Source organism: Onychostoma macrolepis, chromosome 01, assembly GCF_012432095.1.
Source record: "Onychostoma macrolepis isolate SWU-2019 chromosome 01, ASM1243209v1, whole genome shotgun sequence".
Classification (NCBI taxonomy): Eukaryota; Metazoa; Chordata; class Actinopteri; order Cypriniformes; family Cyprinidae; genus Onychostoma; species Onychostoma macrolepis.
Window position 1 is genome coordinate 37,871,194 of NC_081155.1, and position 17,411 is coordinate 37,888,604.

A 17,411-nucleotide genomic window follows, 5' to 3' on the forward strand; every position below is an offset into this window, starting at 1 on the left:
CTTAAATTGAGGAAACATCTTGCTTTGAAAAAAAAAATAAGTAACCACAACTTATTGTATCTGTGTAATTACAATTCACTTGTGACTGATTTGATGTAATCTTATTTTACTGATTTCTTTCAAATTGAAGGCTACTAATACAATTCTCAAAAATACAAAATTGTATTTCACACATTTCTATGAAGGATTGTCAAAAGCAAGTCAACTCACCCTTATTTATAAATAGCACTTCATACAATTCAGATTGTGTCAAAGCAGCTTTATATTGTTAAACAGGAAAATAGTGTCAATAATGCAAACAAAATTAAGTTATGCAGTAAAGCAGCTCTAAAAAGAGGACAAAAGTAAACAGTCAATATTTCAGTTAAAGTCACCATCCAGCTCAGTTCAGTTCCCTTCAAATAGTGTCTCTGCAATCAGGTCGTTAATATTCCCAAAAATTAAGTGTCCCCAAATAAGCAAGCCAAAGTTGACAGAAACAGAGAAAAAACCTTGGTAGAAAGCAGGCTCAGTCGAGGTGCCAGTTCTCCTCTGGCCAGACGAACCAACGTGGTGTTTTTCATCGTGGTCTTTGCTGAGGTTTTGTGCCAATGGCCGTATAGTTGATGAGGCCTTCACTGGGGATCTGTCTTTGGGCCTAATCTAGTTGACATGGTCTCTGCTGACATTCAGAGCTGTAGAGTTGTCTTCACCATCTGATCTGGATACGGACTGGATCCGGGTGACTGCAGTGAGCATCTGATCTAGATCTGACCTCGGAATAAGAATGAAACAGACTAATATTAGCATAGATGCCATACTTCTTACGATGTAACAAGTACATCAGATGTTATTGACATTGTTATCGTTAGTGAACACCTTCAGAATGAGACGTGGCCTTTTTGGGACTAATTTAACAGACACTGCAAACATTACTATTACACTACCTTTTCTTTACATATTTCAAGACTGTCAAAGTGAATAACTTACCACAATTCAACCACAAGAAAGAAAAATGCATAATCCATTAAATAGTCCCGTGCTGACACTTCTGCTTAAGCGTATTCTTAGCATATGCCTGAAATGATAGCCATTAACACAAAATTGTTAACTAGCTAAATCACATGTCCTGATCCCATCACACCCTTGTAATATAGTATATTTTGTAAATATTCAGTCAGTCTGTGGCATAATATACATCCAGTTGGTCTTTATCACAACATACCCAATGAGCAAAAGTACATCCAAAAGACTTCTTTTCAAAATCTTTGAAATGACCTCCCCTGAGGACGTCATTTTATGACATCTTCTGAACGTCTTACATTGACGTCCACATGCCTTCTCTAGAAGGTTAGAATTTATTTCAGATATAGTCCTTGTGGATGTATTTTCAACATCTTATAGGGATAACCACAGTCTCATTTAGACATCATTTAGACTGCTTAACAAAATGAACACTCATAGGCTGCATTCAATTAAAACTAATGCAAATCAATTCACAGACACAGTGCGTTTGTATAAAAATTAAGAAAATAAAGAAACCTCACTTATCATACAGTGGATAACAATTAACAAATAACAAGCAATTTAGTTTAGTTGCGTCCATACAGAATACTAAAGTAAGTAACAGTAAGGTCTGTTTTTTTTTAAAGTTTAAAGGTTTTTCTTCTACTCACCAAATATTTCAAAATATTTAAATATTTTTAAATATATATTTAAAAATATTTAAAATTTGTTGTACTTTGGATCAAATAAATGCAAGCTTGGTGAGCAGAAGAGATTCTTAAAAAAAACAAAAAACAAAAAAAACATTAAAAATCTTACTGTTCAAAAACTTTTGACTGGTAGTGTATGTTCACCCGTTGGAGCTGAATTGGGGGAAAAATTTCCACTGTCGGATCTGACCACATTATTCTGCTTTTTACAGGGCTACTTAACAAATAGTCATGGAGTATTGATTTGAGTTTAACTTATTTTATTATATAAAAAGGAAAAGAGAGCAAAGTGATATGACTAGGTATGTACACTCATCATACACAAATTTCCGACTACACAATCTGATTCAAGTATTCCAGACATCTGTAATAAAATGTAGTTAAAACTCAATATTTTGCCATGTGTCATGTTGTCGGTGTGAATCCATTACAGTATCTAAACTTGCTGCTGCTTGGAAACTATATAGAGTCACGTATGGGAAAGAAGCTTAAAGATCGCCCCAAAATTGCTAATCCTTTGCTCTCCAATTCACGCATTCCTTTTATGGAAAAACTGCAAGAAAGAAATCACAGAGAGCAGGTGGGGAAGACAGATAGCAGAACTGCTTTGATCTCGAGCAATTCTTAACACGTCTTTGAAAATGAATTCACCGCTTCTTCAATTATGAGAAGTGTTCCTCTCCCTGCAGATAAAACAACACAAGCCGTGCATCTGCACGCTCACAAATGAGAGCAACAAGTCTTTTTCCTCCGCTACAGCACACGAGGGAGCCACCGAGGAATCATTAGATTGAGCTGGAATAAGCAAATGGTGAGAATTTCACAAAACACGCAAGTCTACAGTGAGACTCATTTGTTTCGGATTTACTAACAAGCTCCCAGACGGGGCTTATACTTGACTTGGTAACTACTTGTTTCTTTTATAACATCTTGTGGTAGGTTTTTCATGTTCAGAGGGAAAAATTCAGAGTAGTTCTGCTCTAGAAGAGAAAGGTGGGACACACACCCGTGTGTTTGGTAAAAAAAGAAAGTGGTTCTGTCTGAAGAACCGAGGCTGGGTGGAATATAAATGAAGAAAGGGAATAAAAAAAGAGAAACTCGGAGGCCTCTGTGAATATATGTACAAGAGAACCTCGAAAATACAAACTGTACAGAACAATGTGAGGAAGAAAAGCACATATCTAGGAAAAGCAGCAGCAGTAGCCTGCCATTAGCGGGAGAGCTGTGGAAAATTCAGTGCAAAAAAAAATAGAGCGCATGTAATATTATTGCTATTTAAGAATCCTTGTATAAGGATATAAATATTTTTTTATGAAATCATGCTGCTGTTAGAAGTGAATTGTAGGGAATCGCAATGTTAATGAAATAGCTGTAAGAATCATATGTGTCCTGTGTGGTTTACTATTATGTTTGGGGTTGAATTATTCCTCTGCTTGTTTACAAAATTTTGTGAACTGCCCGCCTAGAAGCGAGCAGCAGTCCAGTTTTTTATATGAATATATTTTTAGTATAAAATAAGAATGAAAAGACTCTTGTAGTAGGAAATTCCAGTAATCTTCTAATTAGTTTCAGCTAAATGAAACGTGGAAGACCCCAGAGCATCATGTAGGCAGTTTGGTTAGAAATAAAAATTTACAAAGCTCTGAAAATATCTCAATAAGACTGATCTGAAGTGTCAAATATATTATTTGACAAATTTCACAAATAAATGTCTGGCCTGGGTAATGAATCATACCAAAACCAAAAAGAATACCTTCTTTATCGTATTATAATAATAATAAAAAAATTTAATATGTACAATATTATACAATTATAATATTTAATATAACATATTTAATATAATGTTATATTGCAAAAAGTATGTTTTATTAAAATGCTTAAGAATTTATAGATTATGGTCTTTTTGTGATGCAATAAAAATAATAATTCAATATAAATATTTCTTAAACAATACAATAATAATTCACCTCATTTCAGAATTCTGTCTGTCATTCACTCTTAAAAATAAAGGTGCTTCACGATGCCATAGAAGAACCTTTTTTTGGTCTAAATGGTTCCATAAAGACCCTTTAACATCTGAAGAACCTTTCTGTTTCACAAAAGGTTCTTCGTGGTGAAAGAAGGTTCTTCAGATTATAAAAAAGTAAGAAAGAGATGGTTCTTTAAAGAACCTTTGACTGAATGGTTCAATGTAGAACCAAAAATGGTTCTTCTATGGCATCACTGTGAAGAACCTTTTAAGCACCTTTATTTTTAAGAATGCTATTCTAAAATCTCTTATATTCAAACTCATCAATACAGTCTGCTAGAATTATACACTTTAACTGATTGTATGAGATTTCATCTTTTAAAATATGACCTTTGTTCTCTGTGATCACTGACCGACCTTGGAGAATGCCATGTCATGTTTTTTCATTTTTACTATTAATTTGTATTAATGGAATAGGTTACCCAAGTATGAAAATGTGTTGAATATGTACTCATCCAAAGGTCATCCAACATGTAGAGATTTGGAGAAATTTTGCATTATATCACTTGCTCACCAATTAATCATCTACAGTGAATGGGTGCCGTCAGGTATGAGAGTACAAACTGATAAAACATCACAATATTCCACAAGTAATCCATATGACTCCAGTCTGTCAATTAACAACTAGTGAAGTGAAAAGCTGTAAGAAACAAATATATCATTAAAATGGAAAATGTGAATTCTCTGACCATAATATTGCTTTCTCCAGTGAAAGTAATTTTGTCTGAATCAGGAGAGAAATATACACAGATCAAGCATTGTTTGGAAGCAAAAACAGTCCAAATCAGTTCTAAACAAATATTTTGGTGGATTCTGATGTTAGAGGACAATAGGGTTTTTTTTTTTTATTTTGGCCAGAAGCAAAGTTTTAAAGATAAAAAGTCTTAATGGTAGATTTGTTTCTTACAGACATACATAAGATGTTATTTGATGGACTGGAGTGTAGATTATTGTGATGTTTTTATCAGCTGTTTGGACTCTCATTCTGACGGCACCCATTCACTGCAGAGGATCCATTGGTGAGTAAATGATGTAATGCTAAATTTCTCCAAACCTGTTGCCCTAAAGAAACAAACTCATCTAAATCTTGGATGGCCTGAGGGTGAGCAAATTGTAATTTTTTTGTGAACTATTCCTTTAATTTGTATTAATTGTTGCTTTTATGATAAATTGCTTGCAATGTTCATCATTTGCAAGATGCTTTGAATAAAACAACAAAAAAACTTAATGAAATAATTCTTGAAATTCTTGTATTGAAATATTAATTCTGGGCTTTAAACATTGACAGATTATAAACAGTACATTGTATTGGACAGAACAGGGGTGGCGAACGTCGGTCCTGGAGAGCTGCAGCCCTGCAGAGTTCAGCTCCAACCCTAATTTCACGAGTTTGTGTGCCCATATAATCTTAGCATTAATGGTAAACAGATTTGGCTTGATGTTTGCAATGGAGGGCTCAGAGAGACTATTCTACTCGAGCGCTGATAACTCCACTATAGACAGAAGGATAAATGAAATAAATATGCATAAAGGAGGAGATGGGGAGGAGGAGGGATGCCGAAAGAGCTAACGACTGAAGTGGTAAGAGGCTGTCTTTTATACTTGGATATTGTTTGGAAGATTAGATGGGCGTACTCCTCCCGAAATTACGTTAATAACTTCACTAAAACTCACCTGCATGTAGCTTTCTAGTAACCCTTCAGACCTTCATTAGCTTGTCCAGGTGTGTTTGATTAGGGTTGAAGCAAAACTCTGCAGGGCTGCGGCTCTCCAGGACCGACGTTCGCCACCCCTGGGATAGAATAAAGGTGTATCTCTCCATCTCAGAATGAGTGAGTAGCTTGTTCACCAGAGAGAAAGAGGGTGAGAGAGAGAAGAGGGTGGGTGAGCAAGAAAAAGAGAGAGAGAGAGGATGAGAGTGTGTGTCTGAGTGTAGCTGACATGATTAGATCGCATTAGATTCGGAACAAACAGCTGCGACCTGCTTACCTGCTGCAGCCTGATCAACTCACTATTCACAGACACATTAGTCCAGAAATTTCAATGCATTGTGTTGCAAAATTAGTGAACACAGACGTTCATTCATGCCAGGGCACAAAATTGTATGTACTGTAATGCTCATATTAATCCATATTTGAATAAGAGGCCCTGAATGAAAATGTATAATTTAATTCAGAGGGAACAAGCACATGCAAACTCTAGTTACTCTAGTACAGCGTCTGTAAATGGGTGATTCACAAACTTGCATATTAAGAATTTGCATTTGAAAATAATGACTCCAAACCTTTGACATATTACTGAGGCAAAGCCATTTGAATGTTGTCCTTGTTCATGTACAACCATCATGCAAATTGTAGAGAGATTTTAAAGAATTTGATACCATTCTAAATTTGGGGTTGGTAGAAATTTGTAAAGTGTTTTTAAAGAATTGTTTATATGTTCGGCATATATATATATATATATATATATATATATATATATATATATACACACACACACATACACACACACACACACACACACACACGAGTGTATATGTATTATATATATATATATATATATATATATATATAAGAAAATAACCGTATTTTATATAGTATTAAATACACTACTTGGAAAGGTGATGTTAGGTTTAGAATATAATGCTTACAAGAATGCCTCGTCTAGGTTATAACCAATGAAACTATTCATCCCACATGCATTAAATAAACTTATTTTATAAATTTAAATGGATAAAATAATGGATAATAAATTAGCTAATTTTAATCAAATTAAACAAGCAGCAAAAATCTATTTTTGAGTGTATTTAAGCATAGCAAAAGTGAGATCATCAGAGATCAAATAAAAAGTTTTAAAGAAAAAACAGAATTTGACCGAGAAGAAACTGATAAAACAGTTGTAATTCAAAACACACCTCAGTGCCTCTTTCAAGGTGAAAAATAATTAATTTTCTTTTCTTATTATGATGGTTGTGAAGGTGCCGACATGAAGCTTGTATGTGTTCTGCATAAAGAGAGCACAGAACTGCAGGTCCACAAATTAGAACATTTGCATGATGTGACAGGAATGAGTAGTTTGACATTTTAAACTTCCTGTTGTTTTACAACAAGATTTAGCAAGAAATATTTTTGTTGTTTGGGTTTAGAGAACAGAATGATGAAAATGACAAAAATTTGAGAATGGAGAGAGAACGGTATACTGACCAGGGCGGTGTTGCCAGATCCCACAAGAAAAACAGGCAACCAGGTCTGACAAAAAAGGGCAACATAAGCAACAATAAACCTGAACTGGGCTCACTGATGGATTTTATTGGTGATGGATATGATTTAAAATTTTTGTACATTGATGGTTTATGTGTGAATTCCATGAACACCAACAACACTAATATTGATTTTTCCAGTGAAAAGATGTCTCATCTAAATCAGGAGAGAATTATGTACAGATCAATCACTGTTTACAAGCAAAAGCAGTTCTAAATGAATAGGTGGATTTTGATGTGAGAGGACAACAGGGAATGGACCAACGTTGTTTGGATTACTTGTGGATTATTGTTTGTTTTTATTCTTCTATTTGAACTCTCATTCTGACGGCACCCATTCACTGCACATGGTCCACTAGTGAGCAAGTGATGTAATGCTAAATTTCTCCAAATCTGTTTCAATGAAAAAACTAATCTGGGATGGCCTGAGGGTGAGTACATTTCAGCAAATTTTCATTTTGGGGTGAACTATTCCTTTAATAATGACAAATATAAAATGTGGCTTGAACAGCAGGTGGGGGGATTTAGGATTTTGCAGACCAATCCATTGTATTTTGGAAATGAGCCCAAAAAAAATTTAGCCTGGGGCTACTTTATAAACAAACAACACAAAAGATGCTTATATATGGACATGGCAACACTGGCCAGAGGGTTAAAGGGTATAAAGCTTTTGTTGGTCGATGGCAGCGGTTAACCTCCGGTCCTGACGCTTACTGTCAGTTTGACATATTAATGCTGGAGCAGCTTAGACTGACTGAAACCAATTATTTAGAAGAAATAAAGTTACGTGTTGTGCACACTCACACTCACACAGAGGAGACTTTTTGTTAAGCGCTACTCCAGCAAACTGCTACCCTTACTGAACTCTTTTTCTTTATCAGAATTATTGCTCTTAAGGGAAGCCATGCTCTCATCCTCTTTCTCGCTCTCTCTGTCGACACACACCAGCACATTCTCGCCGAATTAACTGTCAGTGATTGAATTTTACACTGGAGGCAATTAGGTATATATAAATTAGTTTCTGAAAAGTGGTTAAATAGGTCGTTTCACAAAGAGAATATGAAGTATATAGAACATTTGTGCTGTAGTGAAATTTAATTTTAAACTTAATATCAAAATTGACCCTTTTTACTTTTTTAATACACGGTTTTGGTCTTATGAATAATTCATTACTGCATATAATTTAAAAAAAAAATGTTTACTGACATCACAGGCTTCGTGGAGAGGGGGAAAATAGCTAAATAACTGTATTTAGCCATTGTTTTAGTCAACTGTTAAAATAATGCATCTTTACAAAAATCTTGCCAGTAATCTTACAGAGTAATTTAATACCATGTAATATATAGATAATAATACAAAAATACATGAAAAAATATGTTGCCATAAGGCTGATGATAGCGTGATATTCTAGTGATAACAACCCCAACCACTTGAACACGCCAAGGGCAGTCTTACCTTGCTGCTGGCTCTGATGTCTCTATAGTGGTTAAACATGAGCTATAATTCGTTTTGGGTAAATCTAACAGTCTTTGGTCTTATTAATCTATTATTTGTTCCAGAGCAAATAGTTTTAGCTAAGGGCAAAATTTCATGACATTATTTTTTATGTAACATTAATGCTGTATATCAGAGTGCTGCCTTTGTACTTTTGACTGAATTTAGCACCTTTAATTATGGCTGTTGTTGTTTATTAAGTGTGTTTAATATTTAATAAACAATATTTTACATAACTAATATTTTATATAAACAATTTAATTATAGTATTTTGTAATGGAAATGGTGTGTGTGTGTGTGTTCGTGATGGTGATTTTAGTTACATTGTTCTGCCATTAGATGGAAACAAGGGACTGTTTTTATGAGTGAGACTTTTATATTAAGACTTTTATATTGAAAGAGACTGAAACGTGGTTGGAAACAAGGACATTATTTTTTTACTTTCAAGACACTTTGTAAGAAGCAGCCAACAAATGCACTGAGCAATGCTTTGAATGGAAATCACCCTTAACAGATGAAAGGATAGTACAACAAAGATATCACTTTCCTCAGCGGACATTCAAACTAATGTTTTATTGTGAATATGAGATTGAGCTGAAGAATGAATGCTGTATCAGATGCAGGTAATCACTCTCGCTTAGTCCATCTCTCATTATACTTTACATAATACAGTGAGATTTTAATACGATAATACAAAAAGTTTTCAATGAAGCAACTCAACATTTCTTCGTTACTAGTTCTAAAGTGATATTTTCAGCTTGGGCTCAGCTGTTAACTAGTCAGACTTAGATTTGAATTTGTGATGGAAGGAAATTTTTCTGCACAAAAAAGAGTTTTTAAAGACACTCCGTTGTTGTTTCTTATGTATTTACACACTCTTGCTGTCAAACTGTTGTATAAAAGCAATATCACACGCATAGCCATGCGATATGGCTGTATATCAGCACGCTGTGATTACCTATGGCACTCGGCCTACATTAAAAATAATTAATTAATTATATATATATATATATATATATATATACTATAACTAATTAGAACTATATGTTCTATATGTCACACTCATGGAAGTTTTGTTGTGTTTTCATTCCCCATGTGCTCTGTGTGACCTAGTTTTCCTTCATGTTTGATTGTGTCATTATGTTCAGGTGTGTCTCATCTATTATCCTCATTTACATTCCCCATATAAGTTGCATTCAGTTCAGTGTTTCTTCGTCCGGTCTCGTCTGTATTACCCTGGTGTGTGTGTGTGTATGCATGCTGCCTTGCTGATATGGATTATCTTTATGTGGATTATTAAAGACTGTTTTTCGTTATCCTCTTCGTCTTCGTGCATTTCTCCTGGACCACACCGTGACACTATATAAGTTCTAAAATATATTTCAATTATGAGCTGTCATGCTGGTAAAAAAAAACCTTTGATTTCGTTATAAAAATTGAATGGGAGGTGTTCCATTTTACAATGACTTTACAATATACATTGTGAAACGTGGTCCTCGGTTGACTTTGATATTGAATTTTTTTTCATGTATTGCATGGCACTAACAATGCCAAGGTCATGGGTTTGATTTTCATGGAATTCATGAATAGATAAACTGTGTACCTGCATTGCAGTGCTTTTTGATAAAATCATCTACCAAATGCATAAATATAACTGGGCTGGATTTTTCTTTGGACATCTTGGATCAGATTCTTAAAATATCTGCAGTGTTCTATCCACCCTTTGTTTGAGCCTCTCAGAGGACTTGCCCCAAGCTAAAAAGCAAAGCATAATAACATGACAGCCTACCTGTTAAGATTCTAAATGCATATTTCAGTGAGCGACATTCATTTGAAAAAGAGAAAAAAGCAGCGGAAGACTAATGCCCTAATCTCGCGGTTGCGATGTGCAGTCTGAGGGCGCTTTGCTGGGTCGCATCTACCCAGCGCTGTTCTTTGAGGCTTAGGGCTTTGCCGAATAAATTCAGACTAAATCAATTAAACATGAGCTTTTCTCTGTTATGTAAATGTATTATCAACAAAACCTCATTTGAATCTTACCACGCCTGATTCTTTCTGCCGCGTTCTCGTTGCCACTCTCTTGTGCGTTCGGCAAGGGACGGTCTCTTTGATACATCTGTTTGAGACAGCGGGACGTTTCATTATTTATTGCTCAAATTTATTTCCCTCAGAGAGTGTGTGTGTGTTAGGGAGAGAACGCTAGACACCTGTGATGTATTGGTCACACTAGGAGCTGACGTGAACAGAGTTCATCTATTACGGGAGATGGAGTGAGACAGGATTACATTACCTAAGCACCTCTACTGTGGGGGATGAGAGGGTTTAAACAGGGCAAGTTGAGATACATGAGGCTATTCGCCACTCTGAAGTAAATGTGTACTCGTAGGTGTTTGTTAGTGAGGAGAACATACAACAGATTTCATAGCCTTGGCCATTTTTCATGCACTTTAGGGGTTTTTAGGGTCCAGGTGTCTATGCTGTCCAGTCAAACAATGGACATTGAATCACTCTACCACCTGGTGTGGAACTGCGTCCAGGTGGTGTCAACTAGACATTTACTCAAGATAATATGAATGCAGCTTGCCTGTGAGCAACTTACCAACATAATGATACATTCTTTAAAATAGGGGTAATCACAGCGATGCCATAAAAGAACCATTTTGGATTTCAGTGAACAGTTCTTAAAAGAACCGCTTTTTTTTTTTTTTTTGGTGTGTCAAAATTGTTATAATCTGAAGAACCGTTTTCCACTATAAGAATCTTTTGTGCATATAACAGGTTCCATGATTTTAAAGGTTCTTACGGTGGCAGGTGTTTTTTCTATTTGCATGTGCTTTTTCATTTGCAGCACATTCAGCTCTCTCGGCCACCGTAGATTCTTCATGGAAACACCAGAGTAAATAAACAACCTTTATTTTTAATTGTGTTTAATTGTGTGAGTGGTTCCGGGCCCATATCAACAGAACTTACCTCCAAATGCCTGCAAAATTCAATGCAATGCAATTATCTACCAAATGACAATTGTAAGTCCATTTGCTTAGAAAAGTAATGGCAAGCTTCTCGTCAACAAAGCACATGATTTGAGGCATCATTCTTGTCTGTGGCACAGCAGTATAAGCTATGTGGCAATGTTTAATAGTAGTGTGACTAAAGTTTGAACAATAATAATAGGGCTTGTATTTTAATATTCATCGGGTAAAGTGCTATTTTGCTGTATTTTGCAGGGATGCATTGATATGAAGATGTTGGCTAATACCAATAATATTTATGCTGATAATTGACTGATATTACATATCAATATATACAAAGAAATTAATACTTTTATTCAGCAAAGACAGTGAAGACATTTATAATATGTTACAAAAGATTTCTATTTCAAAGAAATGCTGTTCTTTTGAACTTTCTCTTAAAATCCTTTCTATTAAAAGATTGTGTGACTCTGAAGACTGGAGTAATGATGCTGAAAATTCAGCTTTGTCATCACAGGAATAAAATACATTTTATATGTATATTAAAATAGAAGATGGTTGTTTAAATAATATTATAAAAATAATATTTCTGCAAGTTTTCTGCATTTTTGATCAAATAAATGCAGCCTTGACTAAGAGATGTATTTCAAAAACATTTTAAAAATCTTACTAACCCCAAACTTTTGAAAAGTATTACATTTTGAACACCTTTCATGCCTACATTGCCTTTGACTAATGTTTTAATGTTTTAATTTACCTTTAACTGTTATGTAATCACACATCTCATTCATATGTTCTCATACAATAAGAATCTATTCTTCAAAGCTAATTTACCTGTTTCCTCCTTTTATTCTCTCTTTGTGTCATTTCACTCTTTTCTTCTCCTCTTTGTGTTAATTTCAGGGTGTGTCTACAGTATTTGGTGATTTATAGTGAGGGAGCATGAACGCTTCAGATAAGGTTTCAGGAAACGGCAGCTCACCTGATCTTACCCCAGCACTGAGCCTCTGGGTTTGGGTACAAACACACTAACCTGTGGCCATGAGCATTGGAGCTTTAAAATCCTGTGATCATGGATATCAACCGCATGGCTTTTCATATTACCCAAGGCTATCGTTTATACTCATGCACACAAAACATATGCAGTGATATGAAGCCAATCACATGAGAACACATAAACCCATGCAAAAGCTAGATTTTTACATTTTCTAAAGAAATCTGTTGAAAAAAATGTTGAGCATAGCTGAGTTATTTTTATCATGTTGCTATGTGGTTTCAATTACACATTTGGCTGACACTTATAACCAAAAGCAACTTAAAGTCCATTCAAGTCCCTATTCAGGGGCTGGTTACACCATGAGTAAGTTAAAACTTAGCCTTTTTTAGCATAAATGGGCAGAAAGAAAGAAACAAACAAACAAATACACTATACTATTCAAAAGTTGAGAGTCAATAAGATTTATAAAAATGTTTTTGAGGTTTTTTATGCTCACAGAGTAGCTGTATTTATTAAATAAAAACACACATATATAATTACATATATAATAAATATATAATAAAATAATATTTTTTTTTATTTTAATATTTGAAACTGTAATTGATTCCTGTGATTGATTTTTTTTTCAGCAGCAATTGTTTCAGTCTTCAGTGTCAATCTGAGCTGTTTTGATGCTCAAGAAGCCTTTCTTATCATTACCAATGTTGAAAACAGTTGTGGTGCTTAATGTTTTTGTGAAAACCATGATACATTTTCTTTCAGGATTCTTTGGTGAATAAAAATGAAAGCGAATAGAATTTATTTAAAAATAAATAGATTTTTTTTTAAAACAACACAAATGTCTTTATAGTAACTTTGTTTTGAAAATAATAATTTTGTTCAATAAAAAAAGAAGTTTTTTTTTTGTTTGCTGTATTAGTATTTATTTATTGCACTTTTCAGAACAAACTGCACCTTTTAGAAACAATACATTATTATGATGTGCATTTTAATAAACTAATTAGGCCTATATTTATATTTTTGTATAATTTTTTAGCGGAACACATGATTTAAGGTTTGATTCATGTTTGTACTGTAATATAAGTTAAATGTCAAAATTAAATACTTTGGGATAGGGGTTAGTTTAAATTAAATTGCTTGCCTTAACACAGGTTCACGTGCATAACACTAGCACTCTCAAACTTTCTCCATCCGTTAGTCCGACACACTATATCTGTGTTATCCTGAGGCTACAGACACCCCATAGGAAAGCTCACGGGAGGTAATGCATGGATATTATATACCTGTACCTCCTACAGACCTCTCTTATCTTCCGCCTATCCATCACTCTCTTTTCTACTTTCAGTGTCTTCTCCCCCTGCAAGTGTCTTCTCTCTCACCCTCCTACTTTGGCTCTCCTCCATTTTGTCACTGACAGTCTGTCTGTGGCCTGTATCTACGGCCATCTCTCATTCTCCTGTTCTCTTTCAGGAGTTGCCCACTGTATTGGTTTGCTACACACATACACACACCCTTTTCCCTCCTTTCGTTTTCCTTTACTCCAGTGATAGAAATGGAAGAATGAGAACATTTCTCTCTTTTGCTAATGGGTGGTGGTGAAGGATCAGATTTCTCTGTTGTAATGCAATAGAGACTTCGCCTCCAGGCATGAGAAACACAGGCTGAGAATCAAACGTCCTGGATGTTTTTGCCCCCTCTGAACTATTATTCACAGACATTGGATGCTAACGGAACAACTGTGGAAAAATATAGATATACTAATACCATTACGGCTTTTGAATACAATATTTAATTTGTATGCTTCATATATATCATCTTCCCTTTGGGAAATGTGTTCTGCAGGGAACATTTATGCATTTCAGGTTGTAAAAACTGCCCTAATGCATCAGCCGGTGGGCTTTTACTTAAATCAGAGCTTATCAGAATCAGTCGCTGAGTGTTTGACCTTATTCTAACCAGTTATTGATTTAGCCTGTTTGGTAAAGCATTTCCTATGAGTTCTCAGGTTTGATTGACAACATGGAATTGCTGATGGATATGCAGGCATACCTTACACACACACACACACACACACAAACATGTGCTTACTCCATCTGGAAAACTCTCACCCTTCACAAAATCCCTTGAAACAAAAAACTGGTCGGTGTCTCAAAGAGCGTGTTGACTTAAGAATGTCTTGAATAGAGCATCTTCATGCATGCTCGTAAATATGATTGACAGAAGCATGAGAGTTCAAAGACCAGCAACTGAATACATTCCAGCTTGAGTTTCATTAGATGTTATATTAGGTGGTGCTATTTGTAGACTAAGTATCTGTTTGTCGGTAGTCATGATTTTATCCAGTAGTATGTGTTCCTTGAACAACAGCTTTTTTTTCTTATAGATGAACATTCATATCAAATGTAATAATCTGTAAACCTTCATCAGATGAGCTAATATAAGGAATATTGCCCTACAAAAGAAAAACACAGTAAATATGCCAGGACTGAAACTGGGAAAAGTGTTTTGATTGAATTTTGATTGCTTTGATGTCAGTTTTCACACCCCACTTTGTCTGAATCTGAGCATAGCTGACATTTCTGTTGAACACAAAAGAGGAGAAAATTTGAACACAAAAACATGAAAGTATCATAGAAATACTACAAATGACTTGTGCACTATATTCCAAGTCTTCTGAAGCCATAAAATACCATTAATTAATTTTTAATTAGTTTTTATTAGTTACATTGTTAATAATCATTAATTAAAATTTACATTTAGGAAATAAATTCTTTTTTAATAATTATGTATTTTCCTATTTCTTTTTTCTCCCTATAGCTCTCCTTGGCTATAAGAGAATTAGTAAATGAGCCTCAATTATGAATGAATAAACCATTCTTTTGAGTTAAATCCAGTTCACAAAACAAGTCTAATGGTGCTGATTTGCTTAGCGTTCACACAGTGTAATACTTAAGAACTTAAAAGATACAAAACAAAAGGCATAAGGATACGGGCACATCCCTATTGGACGGCTTTCATGACGTATATTTTGCAAACTTACTGAACATTCAAAACAATGTTGTGTGCTTGGCTAAATACGCTCATTGTGTATGCTGGTATTTTTACCAGCTTATAACACATGAAGAGATTATAAAATCTGCAAATGATCAAACGAATTTCAGAATTGCTCTATTGCACACGCAGACAAAGATCTGCTAAGGAGATTCTGACACCTGTACTGAACTGTAGTGGGCAACATAACTCCTAGACGAGAAGATGACCAGATATGCTTGAGCAGCTCCTGCGTCAGCAGCACCACTCGCATGCGTTATGGTTCTCTCCTGAACGTGTGGCGACAGAAAAGAAGAAATTATTGAATAAAGTCTTATTTTTGTTTTCTTTTCACACAAAAAGTATTCTTGTAACTTTACAACATTGTGGTTGAACCACTGATTTCACATGGACTATTTTAACAATGTCCTTACTACCTTTCTGGGCCTTGAACATGTCAGTTGCATTGCTGTCTAATGCTGGGTCAGAAATTATTTCATCAAAAATGTCTTAATTTGTGTTCCAAAGATGAATGAAGCTCTTATGGGTTTGGAAGGACATAAGGGTGAGTAATTAATGACAGAATTTTCATTTTGGGTGAACTATCCCTTTAAATTATGCTATAGAGTCTGTTCATCTTCTCGGAATATAGCATATGTACTATTGCATACATTTTGAATGTTTAATGCTTTAGTCTCATTCATTGTTAGTACATTTTAAAGAGCTCAACTTGACTTAAATTTTTTTTGTGTTCCCTAGAATCAAGAAAGTTGGACTGACAAGAGGGTGAATGATGGCAGTATTTTCGTTATCAACTTTTAAAATTTATTTTCATCATAACATCCATTCAAAACAAACAAAACAAAACAACAGACATAAAATCGATACTTTAAAAGTCCAGTCAAAAAGGAGAGAGAGAGGGAGAAAAAAACAACGTTATTCTTTTATATTATCGAGTATGTTAAAGAAAAAACCCTGCCAAGCATCAATAGTAGAAGGCTTGGCCCTATTAATTTGTGCTGTTGTACATTCACAAGTCACTATTTTCAGGAGGCTATGGATCCAATATGTTTTTCCACACGTGCGGTGTAAACCAGTTCTGTATTATTGTCTTCTTCACCGCTGTAAAACCAGCAAACAACATTCTCTTTTGTATTAAGCTTATACAGAGACCATAATCATCATTAAGAAGACACAAACTTGGGTTAGCAAAGCAATCAATTTGTAGTAAGGAGGATAAAAGCAGGTTTACATGTGTCCATATATTAATGACGATAGGACACTCCCAAAACATATAAAGAAAAGTACCTGATGATGCATTATTACATATATGGCAGTTAAAATTTGGTTGTAGTTTCATTTTGAATCTTTTGTAAGGAGTTATGCTCTATGAATGACTCAAGTGAATAAGACGATGAGCCAAGTTTTTAGATGTTAAGCTGAGGTTAGACCACACTTTCTCCCAGTCGACAGATAAATTAAGGTCAGATAAGTCCCTATTCCAAATAGATTTAATAGAAAGAGGATTTTTAATGCAATCAATAATTTTATTATATATTAAGGAAACAGATGGCCGATCAGAAGATGGTGCGATCCAATCCCGCATATAGGATGAAAAGAAATGGGAGATGCCCAAGGAATTCCATACGCTTTGAGAGCAGAACGTAATTGAAGAAAGACAAAATATGCGGATGCTGATAAACAAAGTTTAGTTCTTAATGTCTGAAATGAACAGAGGCCCTGGTTATCATATATATCACCACACGTGTTTACGCCTAAAGAAGACCAAGAGGGTTGGACAAATGGACAATTTCCGCATACAATATTAAAATTGTGCCATAAACTTGTACAAAATTTGAAGGGTCCTCCTATCAGACGTTAATAGAATTAGCCACAACTGGACCAAATTTATAATTATCACCTTTTTTCCCTGCGCCAG